This window comes from Zonotrichia leucophrys, chromosome 13, assembly GCF_028769735.1.
Source record: "Zonotrichia leucophrys gambelii isolate GWCS_2022_RI chromosome 13, RI_Zleu_2.0, whole genome shotgun sequence".
In the NCBI taxonomy this organism is placed as follows: Eukaryota; Metazoa; Chordata; class Aves; order Passeriformes; family Passerellidae; genus Zonotrichia; species Zonotrichia leucophrys.
The window spans coordinates 4,954,871-4,980,351 of record NC_088183.1 but is presented as its reverse complement, the minus strand read 5'-3'; the positions used below and the strand labels follow the sequence as shown (position 1 = coordinate 4,980,351).

The following is a 25,481-nucleotide window of genomic DNA, read 5'->3' as shown; positions in this document are numbered from 1 at the left end:
GTAGCAGAAATTAAAAATAGCAGGAAAAAATTATATTGTGCACATCTTGAGCTTCAGGTTATTGTCCCCTACTGTATGTTGTGTGCTGCTTTAGCCTTTTCAGGACTTAACTGAGTGTCCTTTGCCTGTAGCTCTGCAGTCCCATAAAAAGATCCACTTCTTGCAGACTCTGATTGCACATAATTGCTTTTTTCCTTTCTAAATTGCAGTTTAGAGATTCCCCCAGCTTCTGTGCCTGACAGTTCAGGAGAATGATCTAAAGTCTAAAATCAAATTACAGACAAGTAATAGAGCTAAAACCATCTTAATGTATAATAAGTATAATGTTTCGCACACACCTCAGAAATATTCCTAGCCCTGTTACATCAAACATAATAAAATTAAGTTATGGGCTACTAAAATCACAGCAATTCAGCATCTTGTCCTTAGAACACAAAACAAGAGACACTGAGATATTAGCCCTCATCTTCAAATCATCTCCAAAGCTGTATCTATTATTGTTGAGGGTTTTGCCTGCATGTTGTGCTTTTTATGGTATCTATTTATTTTTTCTGCTAAAACACAGATGTTTGTGCTGTATTGTATTCATATGAACCAGCCAGATAAGCATTCAGCTGCTCTGTGCGTGTAAGTACAATCATTTTGCATGTAAGGCAAGGAGAAAACAGCCCCTGTCAGCTGAAATAGCAAAAAGAAAAAAAAAAAAAAAACCAAGAAAAAATAGGAGTGTGTGTGAACAAGCATTCAGTGATAGACGCCTTATCTCTGAGATTGATCTCCGAGATTTTGGCCCTTTAGCATGAGATTGATGCGGAACAGTTTTCAGTTTTGACATTGTGTTGGACTCATCAGAGATGTTGCCATCTTTGCAAGCAGGGAAAGCTGGTGTCTGCCTCAGCAGGCAGCAGAGCAAAGCAATGAAGGCTCGGGGAGGTCTGACGTGTCTTCCTTATGGGATTTCTCTGCAATACTTTCTATTGATCCTATGTTGTCTTTTCCCTCAAGCACCCCTGTGCCACATTTGCTGTTCTTAATCGTTTTTGGGCCCAGCTCCAAACAATATTTATTTGCCTTTAATTTCAAGGGTGTTCTGAGAGGGGCAGGGATCCCCCAAACACTTGTGGAATACTCAGGGGATTGGATGGATGATGGTGTAGGCCCTGCACACACACAACAGGGGGAAGCAGAGCTAAAGTCTGGCCTAACCTAACATGGGTATTTAAGTAGTTTAATTTTGAACTAATTTTAAAATAATGGAATTAGATTTTCTATGCTCCTAATTCTGCCTGAGCGAACAATAGAATCAAATTGCTCCAGACCACTCCCACTGCGATCCCAAATATTCAAATAGAATTGAAGTAGCACTGAGGGCTGAGCCTGCCCATGTAAAGCTCTGGTGATCCTCAAGTGCCCACGAAGGAGAACTCAAGGCATCACTTCCATGGGCACAGAATAGAACAGAATCAAGGCCTTTGTGCTCAGTAATTTTGACGTACTAATGCATTCAGCTCTCAATCACCTAAGCATCAAAGCAATTAAGCTTTGGCTTTCAGCAGTGCATCCTAATTGTGCAGTCTTCTCTGCAGAGATGGATGATGAAGCTCACATGGCAGTGCAGAGCTCAGGACAGGGATATCCATCTCCCACTCAGCTCCTGCCTCTTGGTTCTCCCTGCAGAGACAGTGGTTGGTGCTCAGGGACATGTACCCTCGACCTGCTTCCCCTTCAGTGTCATTGAGCCCATTTTTGGTGCTGCCTGACCTTGAAACACCCTTTATTTTTTATTTTTAAGCAGATTAGGAAGAAAGCTTCTTGGAGGGCTTAAAGGACTGTATGCTAAAGATGATTTCTACAACCTGATATGGATTACCATAGTTACTCTGTCTGAGCATGGCAGCTTTCCAACTCCTCTGCCAGGAATGATCTAAAAGCTTCTCTTTTATTGTGTCTTGAGGTGAGAGTCTGGCTTTAAAAAGCTTTCAGAATTCTAATTCTTTCCTCCAGTTTGTTGGCAGGGGCAGTCTAGGCTGCTCCATCTGATGTCTGATATCACTGATAACCCACAAACGACGCGCTCGGGATCTCTGATTGTGCATGTCCAATCACTCCGTTAATTGAGGGAGATGCAGCTCATGGCATCCCCATTATCTCTGCAATCTCTTATTCCTCCAGCCTCTTTCCAGGCATACTGTTTGGGGTTTGTGGCACTCCTTCATGGAACATGTGCATTTGCTAGGCCAGATCTGCAGTTAGCAAGAGCAGCAGAATGTAAAGGGCAGTCTCTCGAGTCTTGTTATCTTCTTATGCACAGTAATAGCACAGTCTGCATGCCATTCATGATTTTTATTTAATAGAGTTTCCTGGTGTGTATTTTAGGATTCATTTAAAAATACATCAGTGATGAGCAGGGTAGGAAGAAGAAACTGAGCCAAAAATTCTCTCTAAACCCAGACCAATAACAGTCTTCTCCTGCCTGCAGCTGACATTTAGGAGTATTCTTAAATCATTTTAAGTGATTTTTAAAAATCACTTCCAAAAAAAGGAGTCTGAGGGAGAGACTATGGGTGGATTGCCTGATGCCAGCATGAGTAGGGTAAAGAAACTGGGTCCTAAGTTAATGTTGAATTAATGTTGATAAGTGATTAGAGGGAAACTGGAAATGGCAGACTGTGTGTGGAATGTCTCAGCATTGCTTATGGCACTGTTTTAATGATGAAAAAAATCCAGGTTTCTATAAATAGTACTGATTTATTCCTTGGGATTTTAAATGAGGCTCTTTGAGGATTCCGTGGACTGTGGCATGGACCACCCTGCTGACCACACCTGGGCAGGGAGCACTTTAGCACTTTTTTTATTTTATGTCTCTATTTGGCAGGTCCAAGACTGGGACAGACCTGTTTCTCCTGGTCTCAAATTAATTCTTTATCCATTAGACTATTCTTTATCCTGCTGTACTGTCTGGAAATCATAGATCATTGCTGTAGATAAGAAATACTTCCTTCTTCTTCCTCCCCACTGCTTAGCCCTTGTTTGTAGTGCTGTCCTTCCTGACTTCAATAGTTGGGTTAAGCCTTACAAAAACCCAAGTCACAGTGAAATGTCAGCATGCAAAACCAGTCTAAAATTCCTGGATTGCTGATACAGACATGCTGCACATTCATCCATCTCCCTCCTGAAATCAATAAGGCTCTCAGCAGAGCCTTCCAAGGGGTCCCAGCAGAGCCTTCAGTGTAAGTTTTCTGCTCTGATCTGTGTTTTTGGCTGAACATCCTGAGGTGCTGCCTGTGCTGCAGCCCAGGCTGCCAGGGCTGCTTCAGCCCAATCAGTCCACCAAGCCCAGCTCAGGAGATGTTTTAAATACCATGAATATTTAAAATGAGCAAAAATCAAGCCCTCGAGCATCCTGCTTTTCCAAATTGTGAGAGCTGTGACCAAATACTGACACAGGTAGTTTACATAATTAAAATTAAGCCTTCTTTTCTTTTTTCCTCCTCTTCCTTTTCCAGCAGCACCCCATTTAATGCCTGTGGCAAGATTCATCACCTGGAGGCTGTTTTTTATGAGATTTGACAAAGATCATTCAGGAGTCAATATTTTGCCAAAAGCTAAGTGATAAGTCTAGTGACTTGCATATAATTACTCCTTTTCTTTTATGTCTTTCTTTTTTCCCCCATCTCTTTTCATTGGGGCTTTGAGTTACTGACAGCAGAGCAAATGAGCTATGCTCAGGAGGTATAAAGGCTTCAGGTTTGTACTTTGCTCACTGCCTCAGCTTCATTTTGCATGATTTCTGAATAACAGCAGGAGCACGGAGACGCCGTCATGTCTTTATGTACAAAACTCACAGCTCTCCACTGAATTCCTTGAGTTTTTCTTGTATTTGATGAGGTAGGCAACAGTGGTTCCAGCAGGACAAAATGAACTGGCTTAAAGGAGCAGGGTATGGAATGGGCAAGGGGAATGAGGCTCTCAGATATCTTTAGGCTCCTTAAATAACCTGGGCTGGATTTTGGTCCAAAGGTGAATTTCGGTACAAAGAAATTTTTGCCTTTGTGAATGGACCTTAGACAGAAACCAGCATAAAAATCCTCTTGGCAGCTGACTCCCTTCCTATATATGATCACCCTTCAGTCCATAAAATTACAGCTCTAGCTTTGTACCAATGTAGTTAAAAGAGCAGATTTATCTGGGGCCCTAAATCAGAAGCTGCTGTGCAGCAGTGGCTGTGTGCTGGCAGACCCCTGCACAAATGCCCCAAGTCACAGTTGTTCCATTCTGGTAAAGCTGTTTCTGAGATTTTGCAAAGAAATTTATATTGGAGATTTTTGGGTTTGTTTGTCTGATTGCCTGACAAGTACCAGTGAGGCTTTTAAAGCAGGTCACATGTGAAGGTGTAAAAGGAACTGGATGCTGTGTCCTGGGTCAGGCATCTGGTCCTATCAAAGATGAAATTACCTGTGAAACCTTCCAAAAGGGAGAAAATTCACTCTTGTCTCCCTGGAAGCAAAGAGTTGCTTTGTGACTGAGTTAATGCCCACAGGGTGGTATGAAATGTGTCTGTATTGATTTCCAAAAGAAGGTTGTTATGAGGAAGCATTTCCAACGACTCAAGGCTGGTTAGTTCGCAATCATTTTGTGTTAAATAATTCAGAAGCTGATGCAAAAGTAAATTAGTAAGTAGTCTAAACAACACGGTTTTGTGGCAAACTTTATCAAAGAGACCTAATTTTTACTCTCTGATTATATTACAAGTCTGGTAGACAAAAATGATCGTGCAAATTTAGCACATTTAGACTTTGTGAGGTGTTTGACTTGGCAGTGAATGGCGTGCTGATTAAACATTAGCACCATTCAGTACCATTAGAATATGCATTAAATGGATAACGAAGTGCCTGGCAGAGCTCAATGGGTAGCTGTTGATGGGGAATCAAGACTAAATGGACCTGTGGTTTCTGGGGCACTTTAGGGTTAAGTAACAAAGCTCTCTGTTGTTTGTATCAACGGTCTGCAGCAAAACACAAAATGAAAAATTTTTGCAAATGGTAGGCAGTGAAGAGGAAAGGAGGCTGGCACTGGGGAAGGTGAATTTTTTGTAAAGGGGATGAGGAGCCCATCAGGCCCATGTTGGTCTGTGCAAGGGCACAGCCCTGCAGGCTGGAGCACGGGGAGAGCTCATGGGATGAAGGGAGCATGATCCAAGAATCCTCTGCTCATCGATCCTGCTGCGATGGCCTGACAAAGGGAATTTATGTGGCCTTTAAATATATAAACAAGGGGGTACTAAACAACAGGAAAAGAGGTGGTTTTAACTTTTATTGCAGCGCCGCTAAAGCCAGGTCTCAAGTAGCAAAGTATTGAGTCAAAACTTTGTAAGGAAATGAAAAAGTTGGAAAGTGGGTAGGAAAGAAAGGCTCAAATTATTTGAGGGTATGATGAAATGCTTTACAGTAGGAGGAATGAAAGGTTCAGTGTGTTTCATAGACCAAAAAATGGTCTGGGTTTTTTTTTTTTGAGTCTATTCTGGGAAGAAAATAACTCTGTCCTAAAAGGAGAGAAAAATAAAAGAAGAGCCCATCTCTGAAAGCTAAAACAGATATAATTAAATGAGGTGTGGGGTTGGTGACAGTGTTTTGGGGTTTGTTTTATTTTCACTGGGAAGTGATTTTAGTCATTAGAGCACATAATCAAGAGAACAAAAGAAGAGAATTCTTTGCTTTTTGATGGCTCCAGAGTAAGACTTGCTGCTATTCTCCACTAGTGATTTTTTGGGGACTTATAGCTCTGTTTGATTAGAAATAGCTGAGTAAAACACACTGGTCTGTTATAAGGTCAAAGGAAGATCTAATGAGTGTTCCTGATGTTGAACTCGTTGACACTCTAACAGGGGATGAACACAGTGATATTAAAGCAGCCTGCCCCAGTCTCAAAAGGAAAAGCTCTCCCACTGTTATTAGCTTCCTTGTGTGACAGTTGTTCTTCATACATTTTTAATGTTTTAATCTGGAAAGCTCATTGACATTTTGTTCCGAAACAAACGGTGCTGCTCCGCAAAGGAGGACATTTGTTCCTGCAGCTGCACCATCTGGGCAGGAGAGCAACAAGGCTGCCCCAGAGTGCTCTGCCCTGCCCTGCAGAGGCTTGCCAGGATTCCTCAGGTGCTGGAATTGCTCCACTGCCATCCACATGGTCTGTGCTGAATTAATATTGAGGCTGTCTTGGGTGGCTCTGCTCTCTGCTCAGGAGCATCAGCAGCAACAGGCAAGGGTTTGATGGAAGATGGTGCAAACCTGATTCCAGCATCAAGCCTTAAAGATTTGGAGGCAAAAAGGAACAACTACAGTTATGAAATGTGCCAGGAAGTATTTCCCATCAGGAAGCAGTGAATGAACTCACCACAGCTTGGCCCAGCTGTGTCTGTATTTTACCCATGCTGCAAGCCTCTGTGCCAGATATTCAAGCTGACCTGGTGCTGGGCCTGATCTCAGGAGGGAATATCTCCCTGCTCTTCAGCTCTTACCCACCCTGAATATAACTGCTTTTTATGCCCCCCAAAAAACCCAAACCAAAAAACAAAGCCAAAAACAAACAAAAAACAAACCAAACCAAACCAAATACCTCAAAAACCCCCACCCAAAACTGACAAACAAACAAAAAAACCCCCCACAATAAAAAAGAAAAACAAAACAAACAAGCAAACAAACAAAAACAGGACAAAAAAACCCAAATAAACCATCAGACTTTTGGATACAAATGCTGCAGTGCCATCACTCCCAAATCCCTGCCAGGCAGGAATTGCTGCCTTTTCTCCTCCCCTGGCAGAGTCAGAGAAAAGTTTTGTCTGGGATTGACCCAGCTCCAGCCTCAGCATAGGGGATTTGTTACAGATTTCCCCTTGTTCCATTCCTGCAGTGATTTAGCCATTTCTAGCAATAAACCCCAAATGCATCCCCATGTCACGTCACTGGCAGTGTCACCAGGTGCTCCAAGGCCAGTGCCTCTAAGCAGGGAGGAGGGAGTGGTGCACAGAAGCCTCTAAATTCCAAAGCAGAACTATAAAGAGCTGTAATTGTACCCAGAGTAACTTCCCTGCTATAATTCTCAGCAGGAAAACAATTACACTGCAGCAGTATAACCAGACAGACACGCTGTAAATACAAAACATCCTTTGGAATTATATGCTCCACATTCTAAATACATTTAGAATTAAAGCAAACAACTCTTTTCCAATTGGGATTCAGGGCAGACATGCCGAGGGGTTTGGGTTTTTGTTTTTTCTTCCCCCTTATGCTTCTACTTTTCTGTTTAGCAGACAGATGAAGGTGCTGTGTTGGTTGATATGTGGATGGCACTCTCAGGCTGTTGTAGGAGAAATGGCAGGGGAGAGCTCACCATCACTCAGTCCCTCATTCCCCACTGCAGCTGGCTGCCTCTGTCTCCTGAGATGAAGGCAAATGAGAAGGGGGGGTTTGGTTGGTTTTTGGCACCAGAGAGGGCAGAGCCAGAAGCACAGAGCCAGATCAGCTGCTGGTGCTGGGATGCAGCAGCGCTGAAGGCTCAGCTGCTCAGTACCCTCAGCGTGCTCTGGGCACTAGGGGAGGATAGAGGATCACACAGCCCTGGGTCATGGACACAGCCCTGAGGAAAAGGGGAATGCTGCAGGGTCTGCTGCCTCAGATCTGCTGCTTCTGCTACAGCAGAGCCCAGAGAAGCAGCTGGATACAGAAAGGAGAGGACCCATGCCTTGTTTCCTTTATACTTTTATTTGGTGGAGAGGACTCAGGGTTGGTATTTGGGGCACGTTGTCTTTCCCCAAACATTCAGCATTTGATTGATGGTCATTTTTAAGTGGCAAGATGTTGATCTGCCAGAGGTTATTTTAAATTACTGAGCTTGAAAGATAGATCTGAAGTCTATTTAGAGAGACTAAAACGTATATAAATGCAATGTTTTAGTATCTTCATTCATCTTTTGAGGGATTTTATGCAGCATATGTTCCTACACTGCTCAAAGAAGTAAAATTTGGCCATTTGTTGCTGCCTAGTCCAGCCCCTCTTGGATAAGGGTAACTTGACAGACTTGGAGAGTTTTTTAATTTCTATCATCCCTCACCCAGTTCAACAGGAGAAGGAGATGGGGCAGGGGGAAACAAGGTCCTAAAGAAATGTGTTTGAAAATCTACACAGTTCTGTAGGAACAGAGATGTCTTCTCTGTATGTATTTTAAAACCATTCTCCTGCGGTATGTTTTACAAACCTACAGGAAGTTTTTCATTGGATACTTTGGGAGGGAAGATACAAGTTTATGTGGTTGTGTCAGTCAGGGTATGGCTTGCAATGCTTCATGCTGATCCTGGATGTGATTTATTCAAGTTATTCAAGTTATTGTGAGGTATTGCAACACCTTCTATAAGTGTTCATCCTATTTCCAGTGATCAGTGGACATTTTAGAATTGTTTTTAATAAGACAATGCCGTAAAATTTAAGGACAGTAGGGTGAGTTGAGGTTATGAATGGTGTGTATCCACCACAAATAGAAGTATTGCCCAGGGCAGGAGATTAGGACAGAGCTTTCTCCAAAGACAGGAACAACAAAAAGTTCACATTTTGAAAATAATAACACAGGACAGAGAGAGGGGAGGAAGGAATAAAAGAGAGATCTTCCAGAGATCACAAAGCCCAACCTAGCAGCACTTTATTGCAGCTCTCAAAAGTTTAGAAGTGAAGCCCATAACAGTGAAATGCATGGCTTGAGGGCCAGAGCTAAATCAGGCTCCCAGCGCAGAGCAGGGCTGTCCTGCAGATCTGTTTGTCACTGCAAGCAAAGGCTGTGAAGCCAACAAAGGGGATCAGAGCTGATGTTTAACAGCCACAAAGCTGCTTCTCTATCTGAGAGCTTCTATCAGGAACAAGTGGTGGGTTGTGGTTGTGTTCTCAGGGGTCCCAGGACGAGACCAGGAAGAGATGAGAAGCTTAACTCCATGTTTCATAAGGCTGATTTATTATTTTATGATATATATTATATTAAAAGAAAATGATATATTAAAACTATACTGGAAGAAAGGACTTCATCAGAAGGCTAGCAAGGAAAGGGATGGAAAGGAATGATAATAAAATCTTGTGACTGACCAGAGTCCGAGCCAGCTGACTGTGATTGGCCATCAATTAAAAACAACCACATGAAACCAATCACAGATGCAACTGTTGCATTCCACAGCAGCAGATTATTATTGTTTACATTTAATTTCTGAGGCCTCTCAGCTTCTCAGGAGAAAAAATCCTAGCAAAAGCATTTCTCTTAAAATATGTCTGTGACAATAGGTTTCTCCACACTGGCAGGTCAGAAACTTGAGTTTTCCCTACATATGCCCCTTTTCCCTGCTCATTCTCTCTTGCTCTGAGGAAGTAAGAGAGCTTTTGAATTGGAATAATTGAATTTCCATTCCTGATTTCAGTGAAAACAGCAGTTTGCATGTACCAGGGCAGGAGCTTCTAAAAGCACAATAACTCAGTGCACGTGCAACAGTGCACAGACATGTACACACACAGGTATACACACCCCAAACACAAACAGGCATCATCCTGCTGTGCACTTGTAGAGCTTCTGGTCTGAAACTGAACATGAAATTTCCTGTGTATTTGTCTTCTTTACAGTGTCTTCATAGCAATGATTTGATTTGCTTAGAGCAACAAACAACACATGGGGTAGGTAGGGAAATAAGCAATTGTCTTTATGTTTTGCCTATATATATACCATTAGCTGCACACAGAACATGACTCACCAGCAGCAGGTGTCCTGCTGTTATGTTCAGCAGATTAGTAATGATAGGGAGGGGGCTGCTCTCCCTATATGGCATCCCAGAGGGAACCTAAAAATAGCTCAGACTTACAGCAAAGTAAAAGTATTTGTGGGCTTTGAACAAAGTCTGCTTCTGAAGGTAAGAATCAGAGCTGATCTGTTTAATCTGCTATTCCTTCTTCTTTTTTTTTTTTTTTTTTCCCCTCCTCTGTGAAGCTTGCCTTGGCAGGGAGTTTAGAGTTATGAACAGCTGTCTTCTGTGTTTATAGAAACAGGGTGGGGATTGACCAGTTAGAAATCAGTGTAAAAACATTGCAGTGGAGGCAGAGGCAACAGAGGAATGTGTCTCTGTTAGTTAAGAACAGTTGCCTTTTTTCCCCTCCCTTTTTCCCTCTCTCTCAGTTGTCAGAGAATCTGAATGGCATATGAGCAATCCCAGCATGTGACTCTGCTCCGAGGAGCAGGCGAGCTATTGCTGGTAGTTACTCCCACCATGAAACAAGTCCAGTAAGCAAAGTTGTCTGCAAAGTTATTGTGGCAGCAGAATTTGAGAAGAGAGGAGCTGTTTGTATTTCCAAGGTGTGTGCAAATCAGGGTGTGCTGCCGGTGCTCCATGGGAGTGTGGCTGAGGAGGTTTTTCATTTTTTTCAGCCTTGCTGCTAAATGTCTGTGTGTCTCTGTGCTCAGGCATATTGTGAGTAGAGAGCTGGCCAAAAGAAAAATACTGCTTTTCAGAGGAAATCTATAGAAGATAACTGTGTGTTTATTATATTTACATGTGCATATCCACATTTGCACCTGTGCACAGAGATCCTGAGCTGCTGGGCTGCAGAAAAGCCCCCCAAGCTTTGCTTTGAGCCACTGCCTCTGTGCAGCACAGAAATGGAGTTGTAAGGGCTGAGCTGCACTGCTGAAAAATGAGGTACAAGGGCTGCTCGTTACACCAGAATAACCTCACGGGCTGTGATGGATTTCCCGACTTTTTCGAGTGGCACTGCCAATATTGAAAACAAGCCACTTTGGTGTTGTGGAGAGGGGATGAAAATCCAACAGCCTTGCACAGGGAGGGTCTGAGGACAGTGCTTGTGTCACACACAGGTGTCACCATGTGTGGGCATCCCCACCAACAGCTGCCATGCCTGACTTCGAGCCCCCAGGGGAAAAGGATTTTCCCTGTGTGCCTCCTTCTCTGCCCTCATTCAGTGCTGGTTTTGGCAAATGAGATCCAGAGGGATGAGCATGGCTGGGGCCTGGCTGTGACCCCACTGTGCTGTGGGGTGAGGTGGCACCTGAACCACGGTGGGGTCTCACTGCCTCCTGCAGCAGGTGTTGGAGCCCAGCAGAGCCATTCCCAGGACACCTGGCTGTTCCTTGGCTCAGTGCTGATTCCTGGCTAGCCCAGCAGCTCCCTTGGCTGCTATGGGGAAGATGGCAGAAACCGTCTAATTTTAGCTCCCTGATGTTGGGCCAGCTTTTCCTAAAATCAGCATCAATGGCAAAACCTGCATTAATTTGAGTGGGAAAAGGACTGAACCCAAATGAATATACACTGGCCTTTGTAATTATCTTTATTAGCTGATAGGGAAGGAAGACCTTATTCACTCAGTGCATTTCTCTGGCTGCCTGGCTGTGCTCCAGGGATGCACCAGCCTGTGAGCAGACGGGCTGGGAGAGCAGGATGGGAGTGCTGGATTCCTGCACCAGGGGCTGGAATTCACTGTCATCCCCAAATGATGAAATCCTGCTTACTTCAAACTGCCAGGAAATGGGGCAACACCCACAAATATGGTGGGTAGGATTTAGCTCCAAGCGCTCCTTGAAAAACTTATCCTGTTGAGTCCAGAGTTCAAAATTCTGATCTCTGTGAGGAGAGCATGTAGGGTTAAACACTGCATTTTTAGACTGGAAAGATGAGTGAAAATTTAAGAAAGCTGAGAAACACAAGAGGACAGGTCAGCTTGGCTAAGTGCTGGGGATGGGCATAGACTAAAAACAAATCCTACTTGGCAGCTCAGAGAATCTGCTGGGGTTGGCAGTCTGAAACCTGTTCCACAATAACTGTTTTATTCTCCAGTAAAAAGCCAATGTATTGATGAGGATAAGCAGAAAGGATCAGTCTTGATGGAGCTCTGCAGGGTATTCTACTACATTTCTTGGTTCAAATGGCCACAGTTGAGGATGATGTGTTTTTCTCCACTAAACAAACTGGATATGACAAAAGACAATATAATTTAGGGCTTTTTTTCTCATTCTGAAAATAAAATGCTACATGAGATTTCATATGCTCACATTTGCATACTTATGGGGCATCCCAACAAAAATTTCCATTGTGCCAGCTCCTGGTTAGCACAGACACAATTTTGCAACTTCTTTTAAATAAATTCTCTTGAAAAAAAAATATTATGGCATACTGAAACAGAGCAGACATTTCAATAAGAGCATGCTGAAAGCACACACCTGATATCTTGGTGATACCTCAATAAACACCCAAAATGCCACAGAAATGTCGTGTTGGTTCTGACCCTTCCATGGTTTCTCCATTGCCCTTGGATGTCCCTATTTGCTATGAGAGTGTGCACAAACGATTTGCATTTGAGAGGTCTTTCTGGCTTGTTTATTCCTCTTAATTCTTTACAAGGACATCAAGATGCAAACGATGCCAGGGAAGCTCATCGGAAAGAGGCCACCACGGTGGCTGCTGTCTGTAATCCTCCTGCAAGGACTGGAGCACTTCCTTGGGCTGGTCTTTTGCTGGCCATCTGCTTAGCATTCCCTGGTGGTTCTTGGGTTTGGATCTCTGGTTTGTTTGTCATTTCAGTCTCCCACTTTATTATTTGCAGAGCCAAGTGAACCGCTGCCAAAGCCAATGCAATGAGATTGCATTGTGAGCTTTGTGACATGGTATACTTTTCTTTTTTATCTTGAAGCCTCAGCTCCTGGAATTAGTTGATTATGTTAGAATCCCAGCATTCATTTGAAAAAAGAGGGGAAAAAAAAGAGTGGATCTCTGCTCCTCAAGGACCAAGGAAAAAGCTTGAAAAAAAGGATCTCTGCAGACTTAGCAATCACAGGCTAAATGAAAAGAAGCTTTTTTTTTTTTTCTTCCCCTCGACATCAGACTGTTTTACAGACAATCATCCTATTTCTGAGTCTCTCACAGTTTTTGAGTTCTGGGTGCTGGCAAACCTGAGTAGCAGCTGTTCCTTTCCAAAGGCAGGGAAAATAAGTAGAGTAATCTCTAAGAGGTGCAGTTATTTTATCTTTGCCTGTGCTGCATTTCCCTCTGGCCCTGCAGCCCAATGGTCAGCCCAGCACTGGGAACCCTTTGCAGCAGCTCCAAGAACCACTCACACCCCAGTAAGCCCCAGTGAGAAATGGAGGGACAAGAGTTTGTGTTAACCCAGGACTGTGATTCCCCTGAGGTCAGGAGCAGCAGCTGCTGCTGTCACTGACCCCATAACTTTAAATAATCTTAGCTATGGCTGCGTGTGGCACATCTGAAATGTGATTAGGGCTTGCCCACTTCTGGGGTACACACTGTCCCCCCAGCTTGGGGATATATTTGGGATAAAACTACTGGAGCTGGGAAGGGTCCATCATTTATATTTCACTTTGCCTAGTGGACTGTTTTCCTATTTTTATTTGTCTGTGGGAAAAGACAGGACACGTAAGTCTGATTTTAACAAAAATATGTTTGTTGGTCTGGATTTTTCATCACTGTGGGCTGAGGCCTTAGGGAAACATATTTTTTTTATTGCTTTTTTCCGGTAACTAAATGGAATTAGCATTCCCTGCCATTGCTGGCCAACTGAATCCACTTGCAAATCAGTGCAAGCAAAAGACAACACCAGTTATGAAGTACTAAAATGGGAAGTGCTAAAATTAAAAGAATAACAGAAAAGAAAATGAAGACCCATAGGTCAAATTTGTTGCTTGATTAACTTGATAAAATTTACAGTGCTTGATACTTGCCAGTTTGCTGATGTGCTTTTGTTTTCTTTTGGTCTGTCGTATTTCTTTAGTATTTTTTTTTAATCTGGAGATAAGATTAAAAAAAGATAAGACTTTTTTTGGTTTTTTGCATATTATGTACAATAGGAATTTTGCATATAATGTACAACAGGTAGAAGGTGTGCATGTGTAGAGGCTCTGGTGTAGGGGTTATATGGTGGAGCCCCTGTTCTTTAGCTGGGAAATGATTTTACAGGCCTTAGATGAACCAAACCTGGCACTTCATTGGAATTTTAAGGAAAGGGAGGGTCCCAGGCCCATAAAGGGAAGAGAACAGCAGCAAGTGGCCATGTGATGTAAAGCTCTCCTTGAACACAAGTTTAACCTGTCCTAGCGACCACTAGTCAGTAGCTGCTGAGCTTGCTGCAAATTCTACCTTGATACTGAGCTCCAGAGTAAAACGTGGAAGGAAAGCACTCATTGCCATCTGCTAGACCCAAAGCATTTGCATATGGTTGCAAAACAACCAACTTTTTGGAGTACAAAAAACCCCCATTTGCACTGATTCCCTCTCCAACACATGGAGCTCCAAGGGAAAAGGAGCTGTGCTGCTGCTGGAGCCTTTGTACCACTCTGGGTGGCCGAGCCCCTGCTGCCACTTGGCTGCTGGGCACCGTCTGCTTTGCTAAAAGGCTTTGGCAGGGAGAGGGATGGGGGAAAATAAAAGGAGAAGCAGGAAAAAAATCAATTAAAAAAAAGGAGGAATGGAGAAAGCAGTATCCATAGTCAGGCAGTGAAGCTGTTGAAGGGTTTAGAGCACAAGTCTTGTGAGGAGCTGAGGGTTATAACCTGGAGAAAAGGAGGCTCACAAGAGATCTTGTCTATTTCTACAACTACCTGAAAGGAGGCTGGAGCCAGATGGAGCTTTGGCCTCATCTCCCAAAGAACAAGCAGTAAAACAGCCTCAACCTCCGAAAGGGCAGGTTTGATAGGATATAAGAAATAAATTCTTCACGGATAGGATTGTCAAGCACGGGAACAGATTGCCCTGGGAATAGTAAGGCCAGCATCCCTGGAGGTATTTCAGTGATGAGCAGATGTGGTACTTTGGGACACGGCTTAGCGGAGGGGTAGGGTTGGAATTGATGGTCTTGATCGTAAAGGTCTTTTCACACCTGAACGACTCTGTGATTGTATGAAAAGCAGGGGGGACATGGGGCAGGTGGCTGAAAAAGGGAAAGGGGGCAGGAAAAAGAGCGATGGGAAAATGGGAGGAAATGGCGAGAAGGGGGGAAATGAGGAAAGGAAAGAACAGTGGGGTGAAAAGGGAGAAAAAGCAGGATGAAAAAAAAGAAAAGGAATAAAAAGCGAGAGGAGGAAAGGAGGAATAAAAAGAAGAGCCTGAGGAGGCAGCGGCGCTCCGGCGCGCGGTGCCGGTGCCGCGGGTGCGGCAGGCGGAGGCGCGGCCGGGCCGGGCCGGGCCGGGCCGGGGCGGTGCAGCGGGGCCGGGCCCGCCTCTCCGCGCCCCCCCGCGGGCCGGGGCGCCGCGGCCGCGTGTCGGGGGCGGCGCGGCTGCTGCGCCGCGGCTCGAGCAGCGCCGCGCCCCCGCTGCCGGAGCAGCCGCTCCGCCGCCGGCCCCGCGCTCCGCCGGCATGATCTCCTGAGGGGCCGAGCCCGCCCCCGGCCCGGTGAGTGCTGCTGAGGGCCCGGCCCGCGCTCGGACTTGGCGGAGTTTCGGGCTCCGGCCGGCGCTGCCCTTCGCGGGGGGACGCGGCCCTTGGGGTGCTCCCCGCGCCCCGGCTTCCCCGCGCCTCCCTCCCTCACATCGCTCCCACTCATCTCTCCCTCGCTTCCCTCCCTCGCATCCCTCCCTCGCAGCGCGGTGGCTCCGTGTTGGCATTCCCGGAGGGAAAAGTGTCTCTTGGCAGCGGGCGGACGCTGCCCGGCCCTCTGCAAGGCTCGGCCGAGCTTTGCGGGGGATGCTCGGTGTCGGAGCGGGGCGAGGCTCCCGTGGGGAAGCGACTCTGCAAGTGCCCCTCGGGCTGAGTGTTCACAGCGGGCATGTGCCGGGGGCTGCGGAGAGCGCCTTGGGCACCTGCGAGCAGCAGGTGAAAGAAAACGGGCTCAGATCGGGCTGGATCGGGGAAAAGCGCCGGGAGCCGCGGGGGATGCGGCGCTAACAGGTGCGGTGGTCGCGGCTGCTTTGGTGCCGGGAGGGGTTTCCGCAGCCCGGGCGGGTCTCGGAGCCAATGCCGGGGGTCGGAGCCGCGGGCGGGTCCCGGCAGCCGCCTCCGAGGCGCGGGGCTGAGCGCGGTGCGGAGCGGGGCGGTGGGGACCCTGCGATGGGAGCCCCGCGGGATGCCGGCTCCGAGGTGCTGGGTGATGCTCACAGGTGAGACCGAAGCTCCCGTGCTTCCCGCATGGATCGGTGTGTTGCCCTCGTTGGGAAAATGTATCCGGTAATGCAAACTTTCAAAGAAAAGTAAGGGGTTTTCAATGAGAGGCTCGTTACGCCGTGTTTTGGAGAATTTCTCAGGGTTGTTGGTGATGCGCTTTGTTTTCTGGTGGTCTTGAGGAGTAGCTGATGTAGAAGATGCCTTTTGGTCTGCAGTGTTAAGAGTGTTTGTTGAAGTGTCTATGCTTTAGTGTTTGTGAATTTCATGTATAATATGTAATGGGAAAAGAAAAAAGTCTGGTATAAATATAGATCAGACTATGAAAGGGTATAAGACTATGGAGCTAAGTGCTTCCTGTTAAGTCAACTTTTAAACGGCTTCTCCCTGGGCAGTAATTCACATTTTTCAAGGGGAGAAAGGATGGGTGCAATTGAATTGTTCAAATTAAGTCAAAATGAATTGCTTAATATTCAGAGGAGTTGATGAATGAGCCATTAAATCAACACTTGCATAGCGTTTCATTGAAAAGAAAAATGAACAACTCTCCATTGTGTGCTGGGCAGAATAGGTCAGCCAGTGACGTTGCTACATCAGTGTGCTGAACTGAGTCCTCCTCCTGCTAACAGATGTGTTTGCTGGGTGACATTCCTTGGGCATGGGAACGAGCTCCTGTGCCCCGTGTGATGAGGATTAGCATCTGCTGTAAATGACTGTAATCGTCCCAGCCTCATCTCGAAGGAGAGAAATCTTGGTTAGGTTTCATTTGGCATAAATTAACATAATTTTATTGACTCCTCGTGTTGATGTATTTCTGTTGAGAATCCACTCCTGTATTTCAAGCTATGTTTTTGTATTGTTCCTCCCCCAAGGAAAGGCTATATTTTTGAATGCCAGTTTGAGGAAGAAATTATACTGATAAATGGAAAAATAAGGGTCATTATTTTGAAACAAGATTCCTTGTAGTAAAAGCTGTTTTCAGAGCATCACCTCTCAGCAATACAGAGGGTGAGCCTTGCTTCCAAACCCTTTGATTAGCGTAGGCACAACTGTTGCAATAATCTTCTTGCCACAGAAAAATTACCTTTGTCTTTGCCCCTTGAAGTCCTTGAAATCCTTGTGTTGGAATGCACTGTGGATGTTGACTGTATCCTTGTTGTGCCTTCTGGAAACTTCCAACACTTTGCACCTCTTTGCTTTGTAGGTAGCTTGGAATAGCTAATTTTGCTGAAAGCTTTTAAAACTGAAGTGACAGCTCTTCTGATTTGTGCATGTAAACTGAGTATTGCAAGGGGGAAATTGTGGAGGTGGGTTTTATTGTTTGTGGTGGGTGGTTTTTTTGTTTTTTGGTTTTTGTTTTTTTGGGGTTTTTTTGTTTGTTTTTTTTAAGGCTCAGAGAAACAGATTATCCAGGCTCCAGGTGGGAGGATTGTAAATTGACTTGGGACTTGAGAAAGCTGCCTTGCCTACAGGTCAGTTTGACCAAGAGAGAGAGCTGGTGTGCAGCCCTTCACAGGCAGGGGCATTTATTCAGGTTTATAATTACACAGAAGTGTGTTATGTAATGTGGTCTGCTGCTGTTTATTTTGGGTGGTGTATGGACCCAGCAGTCCTGCACAGATCTTTGGGTGATGGGTTATTAGCAGGAGTTGCTTGGATGTTTGGGGAGGTTTTGTGAGGAAGCAGATGGACAATTGTGTGTTTTCCTCATGGGAGAGGAGGTTCTGGATCTGGAAATGCCTTTAGGTAGTGCCTGATGGTGGTGTGCATTTCTCAGATGTTTTGTTATTCTTAGAGGCCAGGGTAGCTGCAGGTATTTTTGTGCACCAGCAGTGTCTGGTTTAGAGTAGTTTTTATTTGCTTCTAATCGTCCTTAGAAATAAAAGAAGTAAAAATATTTTTTCTATTGTGCCTTGTGACGATATCCTGCTGTTTCTGTTTCTTTGCTTACTATTCTTCTCTGAAATCATAATGCATTTCTTTAGTTCTTTTGATAAAGACTTTAACTCAAGCTTACTGGAAAATAGTCGCTCTATACTGAGAGAGTTCTGGCATCTTATTGACTTATTTTGGGAATACTGGAGAAAAATATACAAGATTCACTTTCATTGATTAAATCCTCCAGGGCAATCTTCTAACACTGCAGTTCTCTGGGTGAAAAATTAACTTTCTTCATTGTCTGCTCCTGCTTTTATTTTGTTTGTGTGAGTCCCAGGCTCTCGTACCAGTTTACATCAAGTTCCTTAGGTGTGCTTGGAGTGGAAAGTGTTTCAGTGTGAAAGCTCACACACATTGTCACAATCTGAGCCCATTTGTCTCTGGCCACCACCAGATCTCTCAATCCTGTTGGCCCTACAACAGTCCCAGAGGATTTTGCACCAGCCCATGGTTCTTTCCCCCTGTGAAATGTTTCCTGAGTGATTGTAAAAAAAATAAATATTAACAGCTACCTCGGTGCTTTTCCAGAGGTTTGGGCAAGGTAGCACTTTAGGTGCAGCTTAATGACAAACGTTGATTTATGAGGTAACTGAAAATGTTTGTATTTGTTGGATGTGGAGTGAAAGCATAGGAGCTTTCTGCATTTCATCTGCAGCTTTTCCAGCACAATGTACAGCTAACAGCTTGTCTCTCATTGATTTTAGTAACAGATTTCTGCTGAATATGCCTGGAGTAGTTTGAAGACAAACTAACTTTTGGGGGGGCAGTAGGTTACTCAACACCATAAAGAACTTTGCAATGTCTGCTTAGATAACCTTGAAAACTCTAAGGTTTCAGCTACTCTTTACATTCTCCCCCTGCCTGAGTTTAGGATGAATCCTATGGGAAGGCTGCTGTGTTTTTCTTTTTAGGGGGAAATGTTTAAAAGAAGCAAAAGTATGCTCTCCCCCACCCCTGATCAAGGGCTGCTGTGACTCCTGCTCCTGTGTGTTTTCCCTGTGAATTCTTTGCCTTCTTCCTCTCTCCCTCCATCAGCTGCTCTCATAACAAGTCACGTCAGGTGAGCTGTATCTGACTTGTTTGGAAACAGTTCAAAAGGATCCCATTGACATTACCAGGCAATGGGTCACGCTTGAAATCTTGCCATCCTGGTGTTAAGCCTTTTCTTTTTTTCTTTTCTTCACTTGCACCTTGATTTCTGACATATTTTTAGCTGCTGTGAATTTGGATAGAGCTAGTGAACAGGGATTTGGTATTGGGTTGTTTTTCTTTTTTTGTCTTTGAGAAATAGGGGATTTTATTTTTCACTAAAGATGGAGCCCTAGGGTGATTATCTGTTTTTCTGCTTAGCAAGGAAGGATGGTGGTTCCTCATGGAGGTGAAAACTTTTTAAAATCTCAGGATTGCCACTCAGTTTAACGCTAGAATCTGATATGGATATTGGAGCTCTGCTATTTTTATTTTTTGAATTAATAATACTTTTAAGATTGTGGTGCTGCACAGAAAACTCCATGAATCTAATGCATTGCAGAGTGGTAAGCTTGGTAGTTTTTTGGTGATTGAAATATACCTATTATTGCCCCTCTTGGTGCCATAGGGTTTGTCAGGTTGGGTGCTGGAGAATTACCAGGAGTGCAGAAGAGCAGTGCTGGGCCACATCCAGGGATGTGCTGCCCACTGTTGGGATGAGCCAAGATTTGCTGTGACCTCCCCAGGAGATGAAATGCTGCTGTAGTGGCTTCACCTGCTCCTTGCAGGGAAGCCATGTGAGCAGTTAGTCTGTCTCATTTCTTCTTTGGCAGTGTGGCAGCAAGGGGAAATGATTTAATTAAAAGCTCCCTGCCTTCTCCAGGGGATTCCCTGGTGGGTCACCAGCTGAGGTTCTGGTTTCTGCCCATCAGCAGAAGCTTTCACCAGCCTGGCTCAGTTCACATCTCTGTGGGCAAGGAGGGAGCAGGAGGCTGAGCACATCTCTCTGCCCATTTCTTGCTTTTTTTTTCCTTCTGTGAGCCTGAGAAATAAAGTTTGTTCCTGTGTAATCCTGACACGACTGAAGAACCTCTTGCTGCAGGCGGCTCTGTCACTCTCTGTAGTGCTTGGATTGCTCAGCAGAGGGAGAAGAGACCATAATGCTGAAGGCACCCAGAAACAGCCAGAGCCATTTCTCTGACAGACAGCAGGGAGAAGAGTCCCAAATCTTCCCTCCCTGCTTGATTTTTTTTTCTGTCTTCTCTTCTTGTTTTGAAGCTCGGAGCTAAGCTGTGATTTTTCACCTCTTAATCAAAAGTAGCTGCCTCAATGTGTAGGTTAATGGACTATTTCAGATGGCAGAGTGGGTGACTGTGATAGAAAAGATGAGTCCAAATCCAAGAAGCAGCATGCTTGAAAAAAAATCTCATCCATCCAAGCACTTCCTAAATATTCAGGAGCTTTCCTAAATACTTACGAAGAAATGTTGGAATTGACCTTTAGTGACTGAAGCTTTACAACGCATCCAGAGATAAACAAACCAAAACCAAACCCTTTGAATTAGTTGCAATTCAAGCAGCCAGTAAAGCCCATGACTCATCTCCAGGTCAGATTTTTAACTGTCATGAATCAGTGCAGCTCCATTACTTTCCCAGGCACTGTGCCAGTGCTGCCACTGGCTGGAGGGCTGGCCTGCTATTTTTGGGGGGGGTATGAAGTTTGAACAGAAGATTGTGAGATTATGACAAAGTTGTGGAGTTTTGTTTGGGGTTTTTGTATGTTTGTTTGGGGTTTTTGTATGTTTGTTTGGGGTTTTTGTATGTTTGTTTGGGGTTTATGTATGTTTGTTTGGGGTTTTGTATGTTTGAGGTTTTGTAATGTGTTTGAGGTTTTGTATGTTTGTTTGGGTTTTTGTTTGTTTGGTTTTTTGTGGATGGGAAAGATACTTGTTTAAAGAACAAAACCTGTCCTCGGGCTAATCGACAGCATTGCTCAGCAGAGATTTGCTCCCCTGCAGCATATTGTGAGGAGATCCAGGAGAATTAGACATTTGTTTTTTTGTCAGAGATGTCGGTTTAATGTGATAAGAAAACAGCTGCCAGATAAAAGCAGGATGCTAAACATGAAATGGAACAAAACCAATGGGAAGTTGGTTTTGATTGAAACCAACTTGATTTGATTGAACAAATCAGTGTTGTGGAGACCTGGCTCATTCCCTGTTGAGGGTGATGTGGTCAGCTTTGGGGCTGTGCTCTTCAGTGTTAGTGCTCCTGCAGTGCTGAAATTAATGAGGTGCCATTTGCTGAGGGCTTGAGGAGCTGGAGCAGATGAAGCTGTGGGCCCTGGTAGAGGCAGGAGCAGCCTCCAAACTTTCCCCTGCACAATCAAAGGGCATGACCTGACTGCTCTGGCCACTTCCTAAATAAATGTGTTCTCTTAAAGCATGAGCCAGGAGCCCACAGGGGGTGAGGATCAGGGTCTTAACTCTCTTTAGACAGGGAAATGTGCCTAGTAGGCAGATGTGGAATGTGCTGTTAGGAAAGCAGAAGGAGCACTGTTGAGAGGTGCTGGTCGCCCAGGGAGGAGCAATTGATGAAGGCTTTTCCATCCTCTGCACTGGAAATCCAACCAAGGCCAGCTCTGGGTTCACTCTCCATGTTCTTCCCTTCCCTCCAAACCAGCTATGAAGAAAGGTCTGTGCTCCATCCCTGATTCCAGCCCTACCTGCATGGGCTCTGCTCAGGGCAGGCAGAGGGTGACCAGGTGGAGCTGATGCTGTTTAACAGCCCAAGAAACAGCTCTCTCCACAGGAGAGTTTGTCTCTGCTGGATAATGAGCTCTGCTGAGTTGGGACTGAGTTGCTGCAGCAGGGATCAGAGGGAAGCACAAATGAGGATGCAGCACTGGGCACCTCCTCCAGCCTCTTCTCTCCATAGCAAACAGCTAATTAACTGGGAGCTGCTGGGCTGCTGCTGGCCTGGCTTCCTGGGGAAGGATCTTGTGCAGTTTGTCTTGCTCCAGTAAGTTTCTGGTCTTTCAAAACTGTACATTGCAGCAACACCTCAGTTTTTATTCTGACTTTTGGGCTTTTGCAAGTGTGACATCTGATAGTGGAGCTGGGCAATGAAGCTTCAGCTGAAGGGAGAGTTGGTCAGGTACAGAATGCATAGCCATGGGTTGGGGTTTGAGAGCCTTTCCATGATGTACAAAATAACCTGCCAATGTCTCTGTTTATATTTGAAGTATAAAATCCTTTATGCAGAAACCATAAACGTTTTTTGGGTGGCAGCGTGGGCAGTCTCGCTCCTCTTGCAACTTATTTTATGGCTATAAATGTGATGTAAGTGGATTTTCTGCCTTGTACTATCTGTCTGAAGGAGGATAAAATTCACTGTTGTTACTGTCATGCTCAGGTAAAACAGTAACCCTGAATTTTAGCGGTTTTACCTTCTGAAGTTCACAGATACTTCAAAATTTTATTTTTAAGTATACATGACTTCTTGAAGAAGCGAAGCCAAAATATTCTTTAAATCAAGAATTTACCTTACTTAACCTGACTGCACTACAGAAGAATCATAGCCCTCACAGGGTACAGCTCAGTTTTCTGCTTACATGTTGCCCTGAAGAGCTGAATTATTTTGCAGGTTTTTTTTCACAGAGCTTGCACTAGTGGTTTGCAGGAAATCATTAGCTGTATTACTGTTTCAGTAGGGACACTGGGAAATCCACTTTTATCTGTTCCTGCTTACCAGAGTGCTGCAGAAGGCTTGCCTTGCATGTACTGAAGCATGATTAATTTGGGGGGGTAATGATGAAACTGCAGTGCTTTGATAGGTTGATTATTTTATGCTCTGCCAGAAATGGATACTTAAAAGAAGATAGATCTGAACAAGATATTCAAGAGCCAGTTACTGGTTTGAGTTAGCTAACAGGGAATAGGCCAATCCTACTGCCACTGGTGTCAGTGAAAATACTGAGAGTGAAGTCAGGCATGCAATAATTAATTACCTACAGATGATGATTTTTGAAGTAGTGAATAAAAGATTTGAAGTGTTGGTTGAATTGTCTGAAAACCAAATCTGTTAGATATTTTTCCTCTTTGTTTTCTCCTCTTTTCTTTGTTCCCCCTCTTTCTGTCTGGCTTCTGCTGAAGAATAGGTGCTTCTGAATTCCACGTCCCAGGCTGGGGGATCTGGCCTTATGCAGGCTGATGTTATACACCATTGCATGTTTAATTTCTCTATTTGAAAGTAATCTTGAGGGTGGGTATTTTATTGGTTTAGGGAAAAAGCACCTGCACACTGATTCCTGAGTGTTACAGTAATGAAGTTTTCTGGAAACAGGTATTTCCTGAAAGAGCTTTGTGAAGTCAGAGGTGAATGACTTTAAGTATCGTGTTTAACAGTTGTCTTATTACTGGCATGGAGGACATTATAGTTATTATCATTGAGTCAGATATTGAAAAATGGTGCACTTAAATGTCTCCATTGTTCTTCTTTTCATCAGCCCTGTTATGAACTGCCTTCACTGAAAGGTTGGAGGGGGATAGTGCCTGTGAGGCTGAACTGGTGTTTGTGGGAATAGCTGAATCTTGTGAAAAATAATACAAAGCATGGAAGTTTCGTAAACAGCAGAATTGTTTCTTAGATGATTTTGTGAATTAGTAGTTTCTATGTAGGAATTTTCTCAGCATCAGAATGTCCAGCAAGCCAGGATTTTTGTCATTCTGTTTTTGGCTCATAGAGAGGAAGAGGCATTAAGAGGTATGAGGATATTAAAGAACTAAGTCAAAAATGATTTCTGCAAATTTTACATCCTGGGCATTGGTGGTTACTCAAGAACATGGTGTGAAAAGTTATGGTGGGGGTGGAAATTATGCTTTTAGGGGTAGGGTCAAGGTATGAATGTGTTGCTGATGGAACAGAGCAGCTGCCTCATGTGGCTGGCTCCATCCTTGCCTATTGTTTGTTCAGGAAAATAAGATTTGATTTTCATGTGGGAAAAGGCAGTTTTATCATTAATGGCACAAAACCCCTTGGTCTTCATGTGCTAAGCAAGAATGTTCTTACAGGGATCAAAATACTTCTTTTTTGTCCCTTCTGTTTCCCTTTACTTATGGGAGGCTTCTGATCTGCTTTAATTTGGCTTTTCATCTAGTTTGGACCTGAATCTTTGGGTTACAACACCATAAATTGCCTAATGGACCTGGGGTGCTCCAACCCAACCTGAACCTATTATCTGGTATTTTAGGTGTTCAGTGCTGTGCTTATGTATACTCTTTATACACAAAAGTTGTTTTTTGCCTCAGCTTGTGAAGGCAAAAACCAGAATGTGCAGCTTTTCATATGGAAATAGAAAATACAGTGTTCAGCTATCTTGAGCCTGCCCTTTTTGGGATAGGAGATTGCTCTGGAGGGTGTTTTTTCTTCTCTAACTTATGAAGCAATTTGAGTCTAATCTACTCCATAATTTCAAGCCTTGTATGATATTTCCCATTTGTTACTCTAATAAGACCAAAGGTAAAATTTTATAGCACATTGTGAGCTGAATGGTCAACGTCTTATTAAATGTCTTTGCTTCCAGGGCAGGTGGAAATGAGAGAAGTCTCTTGCAGATCACAGCCCAATTAATACAATTTATCTAAACATGCCCTGGCTTATCCTGCTAACACTTCACAGGGAAGTAGAAATTGTGCTCTCTGTGTGTTCTGCCTCACAGGAAAATAAGAGCAATGCAGGTGGTCAGACTAAAGGCTCATGTAGCCCAGCCTGCTGTGTGTGGTATGGATCACACCTGGGTGGGTTGGCTCTTCTTCAGGCTGTAGAGTCCCAATATACTCCTGCTTCTGTTTCATTCTTAGCAAAGTGAAGCTTTTCACTGTTCAGAAGTAATTTTGGTCTTCTGATCCATCGCATCATATGATGTCTTTATATGTTTTCTTTTAAAGGTGACATAAGCAGAAATAGATGAGTTTTGAAATGCAGATAAATCATGAGTTTTTGACATGGTGTTTTGTATTTCAGCCATGATACCTTTCTCTAGAAGTTCCAAAATTATTTGCTTATTATTTTTGAGTTGCTGCTGAGCTGATGTTTCCAGAAAGTTGTCTGTAGTGACTACATCTCTTTTCTGCATTAGAACAGCTAATTCAGAGTCTGTCAGTCTATGTGGACAGTAATACTCCTTTATTTCAGTGCAATATTTTGCATTTATTAACATTTAATTTATGCTGTCATTTTGCTCTCCAATCCCAGTGTCTTGAGACTCTTCTGCAGCTTTCACGTCAGTTGTAATTTTACCTACTCCTAATTGTTCTGTCTTTTCAGCAAAGCTTGGCATTTCATTGCCTCCCTGTCCCTTTCTCAGACCAGTAGCAGGTATTTGAACCAGTACAGGTCTTAGCAGAGATGATGAGGTGATGTGTTATTTCCTTAT

General features: G+C 44.2%; 1 protein-coding gene across 10 annotated transcripts in view; it reads left to right on the top strand.

Moving 5' to 3' along the window:
• The window catches only part of SGCD (sarcoglycan delta), a 492,080-nt gene that overhangs the window by 171,142 nt on the left and 295,457 nt on the right, over positions 1–25,481 (top strand). The window contains exon 1 of one of the 10 annotated variants that reach the window (XM_064724700.1): positions 15,314–15,434. The exons of 8 other annotated variants lie outside the window; for them this stretch is intronic. The gene's annotated coding sequence lies outside the window, so the exon portion shown is untranslated. Of the gene's footprint in view, positions 1–15,313; positions 15,435–15,802; positions 15,930–25,481 lie in introns of those variants that run through there. One more of the 10 variants, XM_064724707.1, reaches the window with a different exon arrangement.